Raw genomic sequence first — 21,884 nt, 5'->3', positions numbered from 1 at the left:
ATGGGTGGCGGGGTGGGTGGGTAGATGGATGGGTGGATGAGTGGTGGGTTGGAAGATGGATGGCAGGCATATGGACAACTGCACAGATGGATGGATGATAGATTTTGCCTTGCATGGTAAGAAGCCATGGAAAGACCTCGATTTCACTAGAGTCATTGACTCCATGTATATTTTCTAAAATTACCATTTGCCAAAGCTAAAATGGATGAAAGCATCTAGCCCAGTAATCTTGGTTTTCCCAGGTCCCCCTTCCCACTGTCTGTCTGACCATCCCATTGGTGCCCAAAATCCTTGGCAGAGCCCAGGCAGAGCTGAGCTGGGGCATCAGGCCCAGTCTCCCAAAGACATCATGGGAGAGGAAGAGCCACAACTGGATCCTGGCACAGAACATCCCTTCAGTAATTACATGGTTCCAGACAGACATAAATAGACAGATTAGCCTCTCTGCATTTTTCTCATAAAAATAACAACAGTTCCTAAGCACACTGGCATGAGTGTGGACATTAAGCATTGCAACCTGCTGTTCTTGGCAGTCAAGGGCTGGCCTTCCTTGCTGTCCCCCTCCTCCAATGCCTCCTCCTCGGGGCTCTTGGAGGACTCCTTGCGCCTGGCTCTGTCCACCCTGATCACCCCAGAGTATGTTGGCAGCCAAGCCCCAAGGCTGGCTAAGGACTTTATGAGCATCGTGGCCATGGTTTGCTGTTCTCTTGGCGGGATCTTTATCTGCTTTCAGTCATTATGTAACATAACTAGAAATCGTGTACCCATGGTGAAATGGTTACGTGCCCATTTTCACTGGAGGGAAGAGAGAGATTATTTACTCTATCTCTGCCCGACCCAGAAGAGTCGTCTCAAAGGAGATTCCCCTGTGTACACAAAATTACGTAACCTTTCTCCCTTTCTGTCCCCCTTCTCTTCCTCCTCCTCCTCTCACTTATCTCTCCCTCTCTCCCACCTCCGCATCCCTCTCTCCTTCCCTCTTTTTCAGAAATTATTCATTTGTCCTCAGGTGCCTGCACTGAGCCGGGGTCATGACCCCAAACCAAGCTGTGGATCAAAGGCCAAAGCAAACTACTCTTCTGGCTCTTCTGCATTTGACCTTTCCCCTCATGGGCACACAGCTAACGAGCCAGAGGCAGGTCACAGGAGCCTGAAGAACTGACGCTCCTCTCAGGCCCACAAACCTGAGCTGAAAGTAGTCTCAGCTCCTCCTCGGTACACTGACCCAAATAGGCCACTGGCCCTATGTCAGGGGTCTGCAGTTGGCTGGCAGATGACTCTGGGCCCTCTGGAAGGAAAAAGGTGACCAGAACTGCTCTCAGACATAGATGGTGACTTTACTTGTTCTTTCCCATGGGATACCATGATCCAGAAAGACCCAGAGCAAGGTGTGAGATTTTGACGAGGCTGCACACCCACCGGATCAACTACGTGAGGCATCTCTCATGCAGGCCGTGCACTGAGAGTGAGGAAAAGCCATTTGGAGTCAGAGGTTTGAGAGTCACGTCTCAGCTCCACCACTGCCCAGCTGTGACATTTGGACAAGTCTCGAAAAAACAGTTCGTAATACAACATTTTCATCACTGCCAAATGCTGGTGAAAAATAATATCGCAGAATGATTTGTATTAATCTTTTTCTTTTTTAGTGAGTGTGAGAATTCCTTTGTGTTTTTGTAACTACATGTATTTCTTTTTCTATCTGTGTGTAATAGCTGTCCGTTGTTTTTTTTTTTTTAAGTCATTGGGTTGTTGGTACATCAGGTGCTTTTAACCTGAAACTTGACAGGGTCCAACCTCCCGATATTGAATATATTGTGTAAGTAAGTGTTCATACGTTTCTCTTGAGAACGTATTCATTGTTTTTTTTTTTTAATTAAATTCTCAAGGGGTCTGTGATCTTTATGCTTTAACACCTGTGGATGAGAGGGTCACCAAGACCTTTTAGGAGTTGATAATGATTCTCACCGATTCAGAAATATACCAGGTTAGGCCTGCAGCATCGGTGAGTACTTTTATGTTCCTAGAACTAACTCTACAAGGATGTATGAGTCTCTAAAGAATTGCCTTTGCAAATTCAAAATAAGTTATCAACACATTTTCCCCTGCAGGTTAGGGGTGATAGTCCCAAGAGGAAGGGTGGTGACCAACTTACATCATTACCATTTAAACACTAGTGCTCCCATGGGCCTGGTCACTGAGTGAGAGACTAGGATTTTCCATTTGTTCACTAGATCTAAAATCTCTTCCAGTCATACAGCTCGAGTACAGTTACACTGGCTATCCCTAGTCACTCCCTGGCCTACAGCATCAGTTAGACATGATGGGGTCCTCCTACCTCTCTAATCCTGCTGTGGGTTTCATGAGCCACTATCACCTTGTTTCTGGAGGTTAAACGCTGACCTTCGACATTCTGAAATCCCATCCTCTCCAAAGAAATCTAGCAATGGCGACCTCCACCCCCATCAACCCCTGCCTGCAGAGAACAGCCATCACAAAGCTTCTCAAGGACACAATACTTCCATCTCCAATGTACTTGTCAATGACTTAACAGACAGAGTGACACGCGGGTGACCCCTCAGATAAGGGATGCCTGAGTGAGTTGCACGTGATAAAACCAATCCAACATTCCAGTCTCTTGAAGTCTTTGGATTCCTTTGTCTGCATTGACCAAGGAAGTTCAGACATCTGAGCTTCACTCAGTGCAAGCAACCACGGAGTCCAGGGTTAAGTCAAAAAGAAAGCAAACTGCTGGAGTCACTCCGAGCTACTCCAGCTAACCTATTAAATCAAAAATCTCTGGTCAGTACATACATCTAGATGAACTTGGCCCAATCCAACATTACATAGCTTCCTCCCTAGTCTGTCACCTTGTAATTCTTCTGGAATGTGTGCTTTCTCCTCCTTAGTTATAGATCTGGAGACAATGAGGGACAAGGAAGGGCAGTGAAAATATGCCCAAAGGAGATTTAGCATCACATGGTTTTCAATCAAGCGAAAAGAATCCCCCCAAATAGCGGTAGAGATTATTTCCAGGGGCATGGTCGATACAGAGATTTGGGGAGTTGGTCAAGCTAATCTGGCTCAGCTGGATCTACCCAGATGTCCCTAGCCACAATGCTCAGATCTCACTCTCTCTTGAAGAATGTCTTCAGATTCCCATAAGAAACCTGGTGCAGCTGTGAAGTATATTGAGTTATCTAGAACCTCACAACCAAACCATATGAAACATTAAGCTATATGTCAATTCAAACCCAATTGGTTTAAGGTCATCACAGAAGCATGTTGGTCCTGTGACCATGACTTGAGGTAAGAAGATAAAACCATGAGATCACACATTTCTTCCCAGTGCGATCAGAAATAGCTCACTCCATGCCCCGGCCATCCTCACACTCCACATTTCCACCAGAACATTCTGCAGCAGCAGCAGCAATTAATCTGCCAAAGCTTTGCCTTCATTAAGCACTTTAATTCCTGGAGACTTTGGTGATTACTTAAAAGCCTCTTTTCCACTGCAGGCCATGCATTATCCATATTTCACTTTCTGTGGGCAAGGAAGTGATTATTAGCTCCAAACCTAACCTGCACAGATAATCAGCCCATCTTCCTACCTATTCGCTGGCCTATTTGCTGGCCAATATTGTGTCAAAGAAGCATCAGTCAGATGTCAATGAAGAACACAGAAATTGCTGCAGGTAAATGCATCAGGTAGTAAATTTCACACAAAAATACAGATGCTTAGAGTGACATCAGTAGACTTGGACTAAAGCATAAATAATGTCGTAGGCCTCATCCAGCCCAAATGTGGATGGCCCATCCTCCCCAAAGCAAGAAGGGACTCCTCCAGTAGACGGTGTGTTAGAAGGACTGAAAGGGGTAAGGTCAAGGGAGACAGCCACAGCTCTTAGGCTGTCCCCAGCTTCCAGGGAGCCAGGAAGTTGTAGGGACCACTGAACACCACAAAAGATGGTCTGGGCAGGAAAATGGCCCCAACTTGCTCTTCTATCTATTCAGAGTAGCAAGAGACGACTAGCCTTTCCATTCTCTCTATTGCAATCTTTCTACTAAAAAACTAACAATAAAATTAGGAATTTGGGCCAAGAGTCTAAGCTGTTTTAACGTTACATGCTCAAATGAACAGCATTATATGCTTCCAAAAGGCGAAACAAAAAATGGGTTGACAAAGTTAGCTCAAACTACTCTGGGCCTCAGACAGGAAAGAGTGTAGCTTTCCAGAATCTTCTGAGGTGCTGTGTCACCTGCTTGCTTGACGTTGGTGTTTATTTTCATATTTTCTGCAGCTTCTTCAGGCTTTTTTCCAACAAGCTTTCCGATGAGCACTTTCCACTCACCTCTGACCCTTGACAGACCCCAAACTGAGTCTCTGAGAGCCCTATCCCGAAGAATGTGCTATTTACTTGGACCGCTCAAGAATTCAGATCATTCACTGAAAGTGTCCTTGGGGCTTGACACCCACATTGGTGAGCACCCTTGAGAGGAACAGAACCAACAGACCTGGAGATACAGAAGGAGACTCTGGCTTTAGGGATTGGCTCACAGAACTGTAGAGGCTTGGCAAGCGCAAAATCTACAGAGGAAGTTGACAGCTGGACACCCAGGGAATGGCTGTCCTTTGCCTCCAAGACCATCTGCTAGAAGAATTCCTTCTTGCTTTGGGGAGGTCGGAGCCTTCAGCTGGCCTGAGGAGCGACCCCCACCACACACACTAGGGTGCCTGACTCCAAATCTACTGACTTAAAACAAAACAAAACAAAAATACTTTCACAGAAACATCTAAAATAAACTTTGTTCAAACATCTGGGCACCCCTCCCTGGTGGCACAACGGGTTAAAGCTCAACACTAAGCACAGCACTATGAAACTGCCCACAGCCACTGCAGCACGGGTTCGACCCCCAACCAGGGAGCTGACCCACATGGTGCAGCAGGCCTCTCCTGTCTTGCCTGCTGCTCCCTTCAGCAGTGTATTTCAGTGGATTGTCCTGTTCTGCTCCCCACTCTGTCTCTCTCATCCCCCACATCTCTGTATGCATAAAAATAAGTAAATCTTAAAAAACAAACGAAGAAAAAGAAAACCTCTCTGCGGCTCTCCCTGCCAACTAGGTATGCCTCGGGGAGTCACTCGCAGAGCAGGCTCCTCTGGGGTCCCAGCCCAAGCACCTCGAAGTCAGGGTCAGAGCCCTGTGGTTGGGATCCTCTTGTTTTACACTCTGGCTCAGGTTCTGAGGGGAGAGTTGTGCCTTCAAGTCAGATGTCTACCCTGCAGTGTGCATACTTCCCACCCCCCATCCATGCCCCTGAGGTCAGACACATCCAGACAGAGAGGCCTTCATGCACCAGGAGACTCCCACGATCCCCAGCCCCGCCAGACCCCTGACGGCTCCCTCCCACACCATGAAGTGTGCCAGCAAGCCCCCCTCAGCCTGCAGGGTGAGTTTCTCACAGCCTGGTTCTCAGACAGGCCCTGGCCGAGAGCCGGAGCACTAAACACACCCCCTATGACCACCAGTCAGGGGAAGCAGGCCACCTGCTCCTTCTTGGGGTGAGACAGACTGGCAGTCACTGTGCAGGGAGACCAGATTTTCCATAGTGCTTTGCTGGGAGCCTGGGGGACCTCCAGGCTCGAGGGTTGACTGGTGTTGGCCAAGGGACCAGAGAGCCACAGGGCCAGGAAGAGAAAAGGAAAGGGATCTGGTTACCAAAGGGCCAGAGAGGGGAGGACCGAGAGGGGAGATTCCTGAACTCTGGGGATGGAAGGAGAGAGCACTGTCCTCGCTGAACGGGAGCGCGGGTCTGGAGTCAGCCCTGCCTTTTATCAGCTGGGTGACTGTCAACAAATCCCCCCAGCGTCCCCGTCCTTGCCCCAGAAGGAAACAGACAGCTCCCCAGTGTTTCAGAGTAAAGGCTGTGGGGGGGAACACGCTTTGTTGTGGCTGGTGGGCAAAAACAGGAACCCAGGCATCTGACATGGGCCAGGTGCTCAGCCCAATGTGCACCACCGGCAGGTTTTCTCTGAGCCAGAAAATGGGGGCTCTACCGCCCCTGGCCTCACCCCCGCAGCCCAGTCCAGACACCAGCTGGAGGCCTAGGGGGGCTGGGGCAGTAAGGACCCACAAACTTGGGGTGAGCCTCTTTGCAAAAGGGGCCCATCCTCAGCAGATCTGTCTCCTCTCCGACTAGATGCTTCTTCCCCATTCCACAGTGCAGCCTCTGCTCTGCAGAGAAATCTGTCAGTGATTTCTGAGCCCCACATGCCTCCCTGGCCAGCTTTATTGAGCCCACTCCTTCACCATTAATCTCCAGGAGGCTGGCTCCCCAAGTGGCTCAGTTTCCAGTTTTATCTGAAACAAAAATAGACTCTTGCAAACATTCCATCTTTGGGTCATGAGTTCACGGGCCTCATCCAGTCCTGGCCGAGGTTTCTCCGTCTGAGCTCACTCCATGGCTCCTGGGCACGGCCAGCTCAGTGGACACTGGCTTGATGCAACACCGCATGTCCTTCCCTCAGGCCTTGCAGTGATCCTTGGATACAGCTACTCAGAGACACAGATACCAACCAGCCAGACATATCAAACAGCTGCCAAGGGGCAGGCTAGTGGTGCCAATCATTCCCTCTGGGCACAGCCTGGTCATCACCGAGGAGCGCCCATCCCAAGGTTCACTATTTATACAGGTCTTTCTGCATTTAATTCATCATACTCTGTGGGTGTTTGTTTATTCATGTTCCTGGTCCTGTTATTAGAGAGGAAGCTTCTGAAGGGTAGGAGACAGGCCTACAACTGTGCCAGCAAATATTCCCCTCCTATATAAGCTTTATTGAAAGAGCCCTAAAAACCAGAGAAATATTGGCCCTCCCTGGTGGCGCAGCGGGTTAAAGCACAGCACCAAGAAGCTAAAGCCACTTCTGCATGAGTTCGATCCCCGCCTGCCCCGGAGGTGACCACATGGCGCGGCAGACCTCTCCTGACCCGCCCGCTGCTCCCCTCAGCAGTGTGCTTCCTCGATCTGCCTGTTCTGCTCCCCACTCTGTCCCTGGTGAAACCTCTCACCCTCCACATCTCTGGCCTGTACCCCAGTTCTGTATGAAAATAAAATAAATAAATCTTAAAAAAAAAAAAAAACCAGAGAAATATTTCTTGAAGGTTTGGTCAAAGGATATGCACTCACGTTGAAGATTCTAGAAAGTTCAGATTGTGAAGAAGGACCAGGTGTCAAGAGCCACTGATCCGAGCTGTTTTGCCTGATGATCATCGCTGACACTCATGCCCGCACAGCTCTCCTGAGTTAAACGTTGTCATCACATCCGCTGCTGGCATGGCGCACTGAGATAGGAAAGAGTTATGTGCAGCGCTCGATTTATCCACAGGGTGAAAACAGTGTCCAACATTTGGCAGCGACCCATTCTGCCCAAGGTTCTTCCTAAACACCTTACAGATAGTGTATTTACATAGATACACCACACACACATAAGTACGTACACATATGACCTCACACACACATACATGTGACATCTAAAACTGGCTGTAACAAGCACTGCTATTGGTCAGATGTCCTTATTTTCCTTGGCAGCTAAGATTATAGACTGAATGCTGCTTCACCACTGGAAAATACACAGGAATGAATTGCAGGGACTAACCTTACTTCCTACTTTATTTTACTTATGTACCTCATTTTCCCTTTGACCCAATTCCCTATCTTGTTATTATATCCTGCTGTTTACAAACTACCCCAAGTTCTTTTGCAGCAAACTGAGATCTAAGCTTATGCATCTGTAGGATAACTTTTAAATAGCTTTATCAATTAGGGTAGATTATGTTTTACTCTAATAGTAAATAATCGCAGGGGCTTAGCCCCACAATGATCTCTGTCCAGAGGCGTTAATTTCTCACATGGTCCCTCATTTCCAGCACCTATTTGACATTTACCCCCATGATCCCTGCAGCAGAAGAAAGAGAATAATGTGTTAGCCTTTAAAACTATCACTGCATTTCTGCTCACTTTAAATTGCCCGAAGCAGTCATGACTGATGATGAGAAGAGCCAGAGAAACCTCCAATCAGCCCGAAGGTGGGAAGCCAGAGTTTGTGAGCTGAGCCAAGCACAGGGCATAGGTGACCGCATCAAACACCGTCCAGCAGACACCTCTGAAAGGGAACAGGAGAGCTCAAAGAAACAAGACAGTGCAATGTTTATGTACACATTGACTAACAAGTGCCTTTATTAATAGACCGTAAAACTATTCTACTCAAAAACTACCTTCAAAAGTGAAACTTTTTCTAAAATTGTGGCACTTGTGTATATGCATTTACCTGCACACGTGAAATCAACTAAATATGCTGATGACATGAGCATTTCTTTAAAGTCACAAAGATAATTTTCTACTGATGCAAGTCACCCATCTTAATCAGCTTCTTAGTTCACTGTTTAATATTGTCTTACTAAAGTTTTTTTGATTAGTGTGATTTTTTCAATATGATCTTATCATTTCAGAATTTTCCATTCAATCGTCTGCAGTTTCTCTCAGAGTTGCATATTATGATTAATAAATTTGAAGTTACTGATTCTCAAGTGACTCTCCCTCACAGGCCATCATTATTCAATTAAGAAAACATTCTACCTCCTGGTGCTGAGAACCTTGTAAGCTTGGAGAAAGTTTGTCCAAATGGAGGATATTGTCCATTTCAATTATTTTTCATATTGAAAAGAGTAAATATTTCACTCCAAATATGTTCAGATTCTTTCCTTTTGCCTTCAAGTAGTTTTCCTTGACAAAACATGTCAAATAAGTTGTCTCTATGTATGAGTCTTTGGGATGGTTCACCAATTTTAGATGCTAATAAATATATATAAATGACAAATATTCACATATTTACTTGCACACATCAAGTCAAATAAATATGTTGATGGTTCGAACATTTTTTTAAGTAAACAAGATAATTTTCTATTGATGTAATTCACCCATTTTAATCAGTTTCTTAGACATGTCACTGTTTAATATTGTATCACTGAATGTGGGGGTGCTGATATTTTGGGAATGTGTCATTTAGGCCTACTCAGTTTCATCCCATTGGAGGGTACGTGCAGATTCACTCCGTCGCCGTAGGAACACCAGCAGGAGACTATTCCCATAAGTCAGGATGCCCAAGACATCCTTAGAGAACTTGAATATTAGATGCTGTGCAACCTGCAAGCTCTTGCTACTTCATTTTTTCAGTTCCTTGCTTGCTTTGGTGGAGATATATCTTGCACGTTTTATGTTACTCACCGTAAACCACTAAAAGACTGAAAAGTTGATGTTCTAGGATAAGTCGTTCATTTAATTTTGCTCAAATATTTCCAGCTGCTCTTGAACAAAACGAACTAGAATTTAGAGGATTTGTTTACACAAAATCTCAACAACATCTGTTAGGCCCCTTAACTCAATTCACAAAATAGTTCTCTAACAGTTCAAAGATTCCTAAAAATCTGATTAATGACAGGCAGCAAAAGAAGTAAGTTTACTCTTCCATGCTGAAGTCATATTTGTGTACTTAGGGTAGATTTTGTCACAAGATTTTTGTAATTTAGTTTTTCTGAGTTTAAATAAAATTGTTCCATTTTTTTTGTAACTATAATTTTTAATTCAATTGATAGAACAACTTGGATATTATGTGTGTACCCAACATACTCCAAGTACATTCCTGTCTATAAACATCTTAATTTAGTATGAGTATTGTTTGTTCTACAACACTGTCTTCCACCAAAACATGTATTTTTATTACCACCGCAAAACAATATATCGCCAGCTTAACAAATTACAACTGCACGCCTTTCAGCTGTTTTATCGTTGACAGCATTAACTTCCAAAAATTTTATTTTGATTCCATAAATTGGGTAAAAAATTGACCTGAGTAAAATTAACTTAATGGAGATTCGATTTGAATGTCTTATGACACTGATATAAAGCTGGCTTCACACAGCTGCTCGAGAGGGAGTCTTCTGCTAATGGCACCAACACATTCAGTGCGGACACCTCACTTTCTATCCTTGCCCAGGAAAATATGGAACTGAAAAGGAATGAAATCAACTTAGTTGAACAGTCATTTGGTCCACATGAGTCATAAAGTGATATGTAAACACACCTTTGGTAGTGATTAATCCTAATTATCTTTGGGCACAGACTCAGCTACAAGCTTGGGCGATGCTGCCGCCTCTTCCACAGACCCATTTGGGTTTCCAGCCTTCCACATGGCCAGTAGTATCACTACACCATGGTAACAACATGGGTCTTTCTTGAAAGACCCCAAAAAAAATCTTTTGTATGAAGCTTGCATTTGTTTCTTTTTAACTCATTGTTACAGAGGAAGTATGTTATGAAAGGTTTTTAAGCCTTGCCAAACAATAAGGTAAACAGTTAATAATTGCAAAATAAGTGAAAACTACTCTAAAATACAGATTTCCTTTCATTTCTCTAGACAGCAGAATCTGTCATCCTCCAGGTCCTACACATTTCACATGTAACAAACATGTAATTTCCCTTCTTTCCCATTGAGCTACCTCGTTGACTAGTGGCCAGGGGACTGCTTCTCACAGGTAGCGTCAAGCCATTGTACCACTGGCAATCTACAAAATGAATTTCCTCCATCACCACCCCATCCAGAAGTCCACCTACATTCTTCCATATCAGGGGGCATGGATACCCCCAATGCCGCCCTTCAAAGGGTGAAGCATAGTAGGTCTAGTGAAGGACTAACTAAGTTTCAAAGTATTAAAATAATATAGAATGTTCTTTGGTCACAACAAAATTAAAATAGAAATCAATAACCACATGAGAGTTAGAAAGGCCTTCAAATACTTGGAAATGAAACAATATACTCCTAAGTAAGTTCCAAAGGAATCTTAGGAGAAGTTAGAAAGTATTTTGAACTGAATGAAAATGAAAACACAATTATCAAAACTTGTGAGATGCAGTTTAAGGCTACTTATAAGAAATCTTATGGTATTATATGCTTATATAAGAAACAAAAACAGTATAAAACTAATTGTAATTTTATATCTAATAAAATTCGAGATAATATTTCACCTTAAGATTAAAAATTAAGAGCAAATTGATGAAAGTAATAATGTTGGTAAGACTAGAAATAAGTAAATTGAAAATCTAAAAGCAATACCAAAATTATTATCTTCAAGAAGATTAATAGACTTTATAAGCCCCTTACAGGAAGGATAAAGGAAAAAGAGAGAATTACTAGTATCAGAAGAGAAAGAGGAAATACTGCTATACTGCTTGACTTTTAAACTTCAACAACAAATATTATACACAATAGCATTTTAGTATATTTGACTACTAACATGACATGGACAAATTCCTTGAAAAATGCAATTGTCAAAATCTACACAAGCTAAAACAGAAATTTTGAATAGAGCTGTATCTGTCAAAGAAATTAAATTTGCTATAAAAAAATTTCCAGAAATTAAATTTGCTATAAAAAAAATTTCCAGAAAGAAATCTCATATGATTTCACTGCTAAAATCTGTCAAATATTTAAGCAAGGAATAACGTCAATTCTATGTAAAGCCTTTCAGAAAGGAGAGACAGAAACACTCTGATATAGCAAAGTCTGAAAAAAATATATACAAGAAAGTTTCTTCAGGAAACAAATGCAAAATCCTTAACAAAACATTAGCAAGAATTAGAGTGTATTGATATATAAAAAGGTTAATTCATCAAAAACAATGGGATTATATCAGGAATTCAAGATTAGTTTAACATTTAGAAATCAAAGAAATTCACCAGATTAACAGACTTAAAAAGGAAAATTCTATGATTATCTCAAAAGATGGGGAAAAACATCTGTCAAAGTTCAAAATCCATTCAAGGTTTAAAAAAAAAACTCAGCAAAAGGAAAATAGCAAAAAATTTCTTCCATCTGATAACTAGCAGCTATAAAAAATAATCTACAGGCCCTCCCTGGTGGCGCAGCGGGTTAAAGCCCAGCACTGAGAATCTAAAGCCGCTTCCACATGAGTTCGATTCCCGCCTGCCCTGGAGGTGACCACATGGCGCGGCAGACCTCTCCTGACCCGCCCGCTGCTCCCCTCAGCAGTGTACTTCATTGATCTGCCTGTTCTGCTCCCCACTCTGTCTCTGGTGAAGCCTGTCGCCGCCCCTGAGCCTCTGGCCTGTACCCCAGTTCTGTATGCACAAATAAATAAATCTTTAAAAAAAAAAAAAAATAAATAATCTACAGCTAGCACCATACCTCTGATGAGACCATGGATATCTCTCCCAAATTTTAGTAACAAGACAAGGATGCCTACTTTCAACACTTATATTATGCATATTATTAGAAGCCATAGCCCTGTAATAAGGCAAGGAAGAGAAATAAGAGGCAAAAATAATGAAAAAAAAGGGGGGAAAGTTCTCCCTTATCATAGGGGACATGATAGTTTAATTATCAAATTACAAAGACTCAACCAAAAAAAAACTGCTTGAAGTAATAAGTTTAGAAAAATTACAGAATACCAGGGCAATATAAAATTACATTCATTACATTTCTTTGCACCCACATCAAACAAGTGGAAAATAGAATTTAGAAAACAATTTCATTTATCATTATGTCCAAAAACATAAAAACACTTCGGAACAAATTTGACAGTACTATTACAAAACTTCTCAATGAAAATCTTAAAATACTGCACTGCTAAGAGAAATTTTTCAAAGCTTAAATAAGTACCAGAAACGTATTCATTGTGCTTGGTTATACTTTCTGAATCTGCTCATTAAATTTTAGTAAGTGTTTATTACATTCCAATTATTGTTCTAGACACTGGAGATAAAACAGTTGAAGTCCTGGCTTCTTGAAGTTACATCCTAGTCAAAGGAAACCATTTTTTTTTTTTAATTATCCTATGATAACATTGGAGGCTGAAGAATTCTACAAAGAATAACAAAACTTTGAGAGAGTGGGGAGCAGAACAGACAGATCTACTGAAATACAGTGCAGAGGGTTGCAGCCGGCCTGTTTTAAAAGGTTCTCTCTGCTGCTGTTGAGGAAAATAAAGACTAGGATGATGGTGGAAGTGATTGCTGAGAGCGTGCACAGCACTCTGTGAGACGTCAGTGACAACACCATGCGGTAGCTCAGGGGATGGAGAATCCTCAACAGCTCATAGAACCCACTAAGGGTCAGGGATGAAATTTGAAAGAAATAGAAAAGTCAAGGCCTAGACTCAGCCACCAGAAGTGAGTGTTTATAGGAATGTCAGAAGTGCATGTTTGGAATAGAAAATCACAAGGTAAATTTTAGACTCAGGCCTCGGGAGACGCCAACTGCTTGTTCCAGTGGAGATGCTGGGCCGGAGTTAAATGCACCAGTCTGGCGTCCAGGGCCGAGGTCGGAGGCCAAGGCTAGGACCCAGGGCTGTCAGCCTGTGAATAGGTTAACGGCGGAGCTCAGCCTTCACACGAGGACTTGTCTGAGCATGAAAGGCAGGACTAACTCTCAAGCCACAACACAAGACCAGAATTATCCCGGCGACCCAAAATCCACAAAGGTGTGTGCAAGACCCGAGACTTCCGCAAGGGAGGCCCAGGCGGTGAGAGCTGAGAGAGCAGCGTGCACAGCCCTTCAGCAGGGGCAGCTTCCCAGCAGGACTGCTGGGGCAAAGGACACAGGCACTTTAGATTTTGATACACGTCAAATTTTTTCACAACTATTTTCATATTCTTCTGAATTAAGCATTTCTCAAGAACTTGTCTCATAACTTATTTTTTCCCAACATGTTTACCTTTGTCCATGAGTAAAACAAGATATCTCAATTTTTTTTAAAGATTTGCTTATTTGTGCATACAGAACTGGGGTACAGGCCAGAGGTACAGGGGCAGCGAGGGGATTCACCAGAGACAGAGTGGGGAGCAGAACAGGCAGATTGATGAAGCACACTGCTGAGGGGAGCAGCGGGCGGGTCAGGAGAGGTCTGCCGCGCCCTGTGGGTCACCTCTGGGGTAGGGATCGAACTTGCACTGAAGCAGCTGCAGCTGGCTTGCAGTGCTGCATCCTAACCCATTGCACCACCAAGGAGGGTGCCAATATCTCAACTTTTAACCTGCATTTTTATCCTTAAGAAGGTTGAACATCTTTTCTTACACATTGTGATGCTTTTATTTCTCCTTTTGGTAAATTACCTCTTCGATGTATTTGTCCATTTGTCTAGGTGGGTGGTTTTCTTTCTCCTTTTATTTTGTAAGGATCTACCCACATTAGGTTTATCAATCATACCACAAATGTTAGAAGTATCTTTCCAGGACCCTCCCTGATGGTGCAGCAACCGCTTAAAGCACAGCACTGTGATGTTGAACGCAGTTACCGCATCATGAGTTCAATCCCCAGACAGGGAGGTGACCCACATGGCTTAGCAGCCCTCTCCTGTCTCCCCGCTGCTCCCTCAGCAGTGTATTTCAGCACATCTCTCTGTGTGCTGCTCCTTACTCTGTCTCTGGTGAACTCTCTCACCCCCCGCACCTCTGGCAGTTCTGTATGTATACATAAATAATTCTTTAAAAAAGAAATATCTTTCCAAATATATTTTTGTCTGACGTTATAGCTGAACCTGATTTTCACTGATGGTTTAAGTCCACCTTACGTATTCAGAAGCTGTAGAGGATTTTCCTGACTAAATGAGTAAGTATGAAATGCAATGAGAGTGACGTATACCTAAGTGCCCACAGATCACCCCCTCCCAAGGCTCCTTCCTGCTCTGCAAAGGCGGCGTATAATCCCGGCCCTCCCGGGTGGTGCAGCGGGTTAAAGCACAGCACTGAGAAGCTTAAGCCTCTTCCGAATTGAGTTCAATTCCCGCCTGCCCCGGAGGGGACCACATGGCGCCGCAGACCTCTCCTGACTCGCCCGCTGCTCCCCTCAGCAGTGTACTTCATCGGTCTGCCTGTTCTGCTCCCCACTATATCTCTTGGTGAATCCTCTCACCCTCCGCATCTCTGGCCTGTACCCCAGTTCTGTATGAATAAATAAATACATCTTTAAAAAAAATAAGAAGGCATATAATCCATACAGTTCTGGGACTTTTGTGCATTTGTTTGAATAATCCTTCAGGACCCCCAAGAATAGGTTCGGTGTCGGCAAATGACAAACACATTCATGTTTCTCTCTGATCGGCTGTGGAAATGACCTGTCTCACCAAAAGACAGAAAAGAAATAGAAAGAGAGGGGCAGCTAGACCAGAAAGGGGAAAGCCTGGGCAGGCTTCTGCCAGTGCAGGCGGCCACCCCTGTCGTGACTGTTGAGACGGAGGCTGTCATCTCAACGGGCCCAGCCTGCCGTCGGCGAAGCCCAATCACGGCCAAACCCCAGGGGCCACCAAGTGCACCATGGCAAGAGTCCGCTCAAAATGACCTCACCCCCACAGGGTCGGGCGAGCCAAGAATCAAAATACTTTGTCTTCTGCTGTTTATTTTTAAATCATGACTGTGTGTTCCCTCTTCTTCCAAGGACATTGTGTGGGGATTTCTGGGGCCCTGACCCTTGGCGAAAGCACAGAGATGTCAGGCAGGTACTGCGAACAATGTCTCCACAGCAGATGTAAAAAGAGTGATCACACATGGCTGACTTGCCGTCCACTAAGTGTGTCCAGTACCACAGCTGTGGTCATCTGGGAACAGTTGCGCGGCATGGGGTTCCTGAGCCCCAAGAATAGCACTTTCCCTGCTGCGCCCACAAAAGGAAACTGCTCCCCTTCAACATCTAACGGGAGGGCTGATTCGATCTCTGGCTCTGGCAACACGCCTCCCCTTCTTTGGGCAAACCCTGCTCTATGGGGGCTCGAACCTTCAGGCGGGATTACCCCTCCCCATCACTGCTGCCTACCAACTTCCGGGACCGTCCCTCGTGCATCCAAAACCTCAGTGCCAGTTAGCACTTATCCCCACTAACCACAGTTCCCAGCCGACCTCAGCATCTGTGTGACGACTTCATCCACACCAGGTTTCTCGGCACACCCTTAACCTTCCAACCAACTGTGACCTTCACCTTCATTTGACCTCGGCCATCACACCTATTTTTTCAGAATCGTCATCTCTCCTCCACCTCTGAAATCTTGAATTTAATCACTCTGGTTTCTAACGGCACTCTCATATCCTTGAGCGTGCCTCATTTGTATACGTTCCTGTTATGTCGGTATGTTCCTTCCCCTCTGTGATTTCTACCCCTCTCTACTTCTGCTTTTCATTTCTTCCCCCATTCCCCTGATCTCCGATGGGTTAACACCACAATCTCTGCTAAACAATGTCCTCACATCAAACTCTTGTTCTGCTGACATTCCACGGCATCCATCTAACAGATTTGCAACCCGATCATTTTAGCTATCTAATTCCCTGTTCCTACACCCAGGTGGTTAAACCCTGCTGGAGAAATGAGTTCAGACTTGGTTTTAGAGTCACTAGTTACCAACTTACCCAACCCTGTTGATTTTTCCCAAAGAGCTAGTTCAAATCTCTCTGCCCTGTCTTACTTTTTGTTTACAAAATAACTCATGGTGCACAGCCTTTGGATGTAACTCTCTCTACTAGTTAATCAGCTCTGAAGGAGCTTTTCTTGGTGGGGTGGCAGAAGAGATAAGAACACAGAACCCATTATTTCTGATACTGGAACGTCTGTCCAAATCTCTCCCAGAATATTGATTCTGCTTCAATAGTTCTTATTTATAACAGAATAAATCATCTCCCAGGAACACCCTGAAAGTAAATAATTAATAAGCCATGGTGCTCAAAGCTAGATCATATTCCATCATTTCCGGAGAAGACACACACAGTGGTCACTCAATGAGTAGCCACTGACCCAAAAGTCAAGCTGGTGTGTCTGGTGCATGCACAAGCACTCACACAGAGACACACACTTTGCCAAGGGGCCAGCCCTCGGGTGCTGTGGTCACAAATGTTTTTCTAACCAAATCATAGCTCTGCTTGTCCCTGAGTTGTCTTCATGCTCAGGCATGACCTCGAGAAGCAGAGCCTTCACCTCTGGCTCTCACTTAACCTGCTATGGTCTAACAGGGGCCACTCTCCACCTGGCCCTGACAGGGGTCCCCAGATTGCTGAGTTGATCTGAATGTGCATCCTTGACCCACTTACTGTGACTGGAGAGACAGGGCGAGCAGCTTGGTGGCCCCCAGGTCACATGTTCCCTCCTGGAGCCTGTCTGGGGCCCTGTGGCCAGTCCCACCTGCACCCCACGGAGTGGAGGAGAAGGAGAAGGCGAGCTGGGCAGGCAAGGCCACAGCCCTGCTGCAGACCAGGCCAGGGCCGCTCTGCAGGGGGCATAGCAAGAAGGCTGGACCCTTGACACAGGGGCGGCGCACCCCGACGTCTGTGAACCGGGTCAAGGATAAACAAAATGCTTGTAAGGAGCCGGCTTCTCCTCAGTCAAATGCTTCTCCAGCTTTTATTAGCTTTCTCTCACTGGGTGAGCCATTTTGAACCAGTTAGAGAAGTTGTTGAAATGGGTTTCAGAAACGCCTGTTCTTGCTGTCACATAAAACACAGTGGGTTAATTCACACCACTGGTGCCGCCCCTGCTGGGTGCCACCTTCTACTGTGCCCAGGACTCCTGCGAACACCCATCCGTAGCCCACCGTGGCCGCTCCGCCCGGCCAGCAGCAGCAGTGTCTGGCCTGACTCGGGCCTACGGCGTCCCTGACCAGGGACCGAGAACAGAGGCCCTGCCGAGATGCGAGCGCTGGCCACCGCGGTGCTAGAGGAGGACAACAGAGAGCTGCAGATCAACAGATGCCGCGGGGGCTCCTCACCCCTCTGCTGAGAACTGTCCTCTCTGCAACGCCTGGACCCTGGGTTCTGGGGGGCTTCACTCCCTCGTCGGACTGCAGGGCCTCCTCGAAGCCCATTAAATCCCAGTCTCCCGGCCACATGACTGACCTGGGGGGAGGGACGCAGGGCCAGGTCTGATGGGTGAGAGGCAAGGACGTGCTGGCCCGCGTTTCTGGGCGAGAGCACGCTGCTGCTTCGGCTGGACTTGCATTGAGGGACTATCAGGTTAAGCTAAGTCTGCCACTGGGCCCTGAGGGAGGGAGCCTGCTCCAAACGGAGTCAGCCCAAAGGAAGCAGAGCTGAGAGACAGGGAGCGCGAGGTGCTGGGTGCTGGTGGTGCTGGTGGTGCTGGCAGAGTGAGGCCCTGTGGAAGCCAAGCCCGAGCCCGCCCGACCTCTGCTCTCTTCAGAGAAGTGAACTGCTGTGTTGTCTTCTGCTGAAGATAGTTTGGGTTGGGTTTTTCATCCCTAGAAAGCAAAGAAGCCCAAGAGGAGACAGCCCAGTGGAGCTCGACATCTCTGGTCCCAACAGCTCCTGCAGACAGCAGGGTGGAGGCTCTGGGCTCGTCCACGTAGGGAACACAGCTCCCGTCCCGTCCAACTCTCAGCTATTTGGGGGGATGTCCCCAGCGGGGGCGTCATGGATATTTGGGACAGTCCTGGTCCTGTCCTTTAGACACAACTGCGTGGGAAGGGTGGGATAAATCCATCGCCAGGAGATGGTGGGCAGAGGTGGGAGGGGGTGGGAGGGGGTGGGTAGTTGAAGACTCACCACGCAGCTGGCAGGGAGGAGAGGCCTTCTCCTAAGGAAGGAAGAACAGGGACAGAAGAGAGGGGTCCACCATAGGCGCGAAGGGCCCAGGAGGCCGGGCGCTCAGTCCGTGGTCACTGCGGCAGGGCCCAGACGAGTGCCAAGTGAGGGTTCTCCCCAGGCTCACCTACTTCCTCTGTGAATGTTGTCCATTCACAAGCCATTTCTTCCCAAGCCCCTGTCAACGCTGAGTGCACCCCTGAACAGTGGGACAACACTACCCGACAGACCCCTAGACCACCAGGCTCCCCACAAAGGAAGCTGCCAGAGAACAGAGTCCGGGACCCCACGGTCAGTTACGGAATTACAAGGTGGTCCTTTTGCCCACACTCGGCCCAAGCTTTGCCTGGCCCACTGCTACCAGGCCAGGCCCTGCGCTCCTCGAGCGCTCCTTCCCTGGTCATGTATGTTTGTCTGTGCTCTCGTCACCCCAGAACCCCTTTCCTCTTTCTGTAGCTTGAGGACATTCTGTTCCCTTCTATCTCAGAATTTTCTTCTTACAACCAGCCCCCAGCCCAGCCTGCAAAGCTGAGCTGTCTCCACAGAGAGAAGCCTGAATTGAAAGCAGGTGACAGGGTGGCAGCCAAGCTTGGGGCGCTCCCTTGCCCGCCCCGATGCCAGCACATGAAGGCCAGGGCGCCCACGTGCTCTGAGCCCCCCTAAGCGTCAACGAGGCCCTCTCTCCCTCTGCCCTGGGCCAGGGCACGGCAGGACCACGGCAGCCCCGGACTAGACCTTCGTAGAGGGGAGCCGTGTCCTCTGCCCGGGACATATGGGGGTGTCGGCTGTTTCTATTTTAAAAATAAACTCTTTCAGGTTTGGGGGTTGAAGAGCAAAGAGAAAGGGAATATGAGAGGAGTTTCGGGGCTGATTGCCAAAAATGTTTCCCACCCCCCAATTTCTTCAGCAGGGGCCGTCTCGGGGGAGAGCAGCCACATGGTCTTGATTTGTTGCAACCTCACTCATCAGGCTGGTATCCTCGCAGGCCAGTGGACGGCCAGCCGGTGAGTGCTTTGCAAAGCCCCTGCCCCTCCGTCCCAGGGCTGGCTGCAGGCCAGGAGAGAGCCCCCCTCTGCCCCTAGCAAGTGCCTCCCAGGAAGCTGCTTCTGCTGGGGACCACCCCCCACCGAGCCGGAGCGGCCCTGCGGGCGTTCACCCTGGGCACCAATATGGCACGAGGAGCCTAGCACAACTCCAACCGGAGCGCGGGGGCCCGGTGTGATGGACTCGTGCGCCGTCGGTGCCATGCGGTGTGGAGAGCACCGCCCACCCCGGGCCCCACAGGCGCCACCCGCTCACACCCGCCGGGGTTCCGCGGAGCGCCCACCCGCAGCGTGAAGCACACCCAGCTGCCCCCCAACACCACCGCCTGCAGGGGGCGCTGTGTTCGCGGAGACCCCGCAGGGCCTCACCGCACCTCCGCCCGGGGAAGGGGGGGTGCAAACATGCACCTGCAAACACGAAGCCCTCGGCCGGACACGGAGGGAGAGCTGCCCCGAGGCCCCAGCAAGTTCCCCGTGGAGCTGGCTCAGAGAACTCAGCGCAGCAAAAGCAGGCGGGGGCCCCCAGACCACAGGTTCCCCTTCTCTCAGCTTTCTCCCAGGGCCCACCGAGGCACAGCGAAACCCGAGCCGCGCCCGGAGACGCATTTTCCCGGCCACGCGTCCTCACTGGCATGTCCTTTCCTGGAAGCCCGACAGGGCACGGGCCCTTCGCGGGCGCTCTACTCCCCCGGACGGGGGCTCTCTCCAGGCTCAGCCATGACCAGCCCAGGAGACCCACGGTGCACAGCGGGTGCCCAGCCTGGCGTTGTCCAGGGAAAAGGCCCCGCACCCTCTTAGGGAAGAGGCAGCAAGCAAGGAAGCTGGGGTTCCTCTTGTGGCCGTCTCTGTGACCCGCTGCGTCCCACACTTCAGCTGCAGCGTCCCAGCCAGAAAAGCCAAGCTAGTGATGCGCAGGCCCCTCCCCAGCCCAGGCCCAAACTGGAGTGGCCGGGGACCCAATGAGGGAACTAGGCCGGCGGCGGGGGCTCCCCGAGTGGCGCCGGCACTGAGGCGTTCAGGCTGAGCCCCCCAGGACACACACATCTCCGGCTCAGTCTCCACACCATTAACGAGCTGAGACTTCCCTAGGCTGGTCCTCACCGGGCTCATTGGACGGGGGAAGGCAGTTTTCCAAGGACAAAGTGACTTTGCAGGGGAACTTGCTGAAGTGGGCCGTCTTCCTTCTCTGGGGGCTAAGACCTGTGTGGGGAGCGGGGGAGGGGTGGGGTGTGGTGGGGGCAGGGGTGAGAAGGGATCGAGGCCCCTCCAAGCCCCAGCCAGGGCTTGACCCCTGAGCCTCTCCACAGGATCATCCCACAGCCAGCCACAGCAAGTCAGGCACGATGGCCACCTAGAAACTTCCTTCTAGAAACTTCCACTGGAGGGAAATCTGCCTTCTTATTTCTACTGCTGTGCCTTTATTCATGCCACAGTCACTTACTCAGCCGCTACTATCAGCTAAGCAGATGGGACCCCAGCCCACCTAGAATTCAAAGAGAGCAACTAACTCTCCTGACCCCCAACTGTCACCCCACCCCACCCTCACCTCCCCCTGTGGAGGAGGAGGTAGGGGACCTGGATAATATACCCCCAAGCGGTCCACCTGAGATTCAAAGTCAGTGGACTGGGGGTCCCCTGAGGGACCTAAAGAAACCACTTGGCTGACAGGGAGGACCCAGAAGGGGGAGCAGCCCCCTGGTCTCCCATGAGTGCCTCAGCCACGGGTGAGCAGAGGCAGCTCTCCTGGAGACGCTGGCCCAGGGCTGCCTGAGCTCCTGGGCCTCGTGGCAACCCTGTGGCCTTTGGGTTTTATTTAGTCAGCTCAAGGTAGAGGTGGGGTAAGAATGAGAGCGACACTATCCTCGCCCCCAACCCACCTACCCGTTCCCCACAATGCTTGATGGTGTCCTGTGGGGTGCAGAGTCCTTTAGGGTGCGAGGGGTGGACTGTGGAGAGGCTGGGCCGGGCCTCTCAAAAGAGCGATTCTGAACATCCCCATGTCCTCACGACACAGGGCTTTCCACTTGAAGAAAGGCTCCCACAGATCTTTAAAAGAAAAGAAGTTTGCCTTTATTCCTTTTGCTTTCGAAAAAAAGAAAATAAAGCCAGGGTCCACGGTGAGAAGGGAGCTGGCCGAGGCCCCAGGTGGGCACTGGTGGTCTCCGATGGCCAGTCTGAGTTTTCGCCCAACTCACCCT

The sequence above is a fragment of the Condylura cristata genome, unplaced genomic scaffold (genome assembly GCF_000260355.1).
Source record: "Condylura cristata isolate star-nosed mole 26May11 unplaced genomic scaffold, ConCri1.0 scaffold00020, whole genome shotgun sequence".
In the NCBI taxonomy this organism is placed as follows: domain Eukaryota; kingdom Metazoa; phylum Chordata; class Mammalia; order Eulipotyphla; family Talpidae; genus Condylura; species Condylura cristata.
This window is presented reverse-complemented; position numbering follows the sequence as displayed.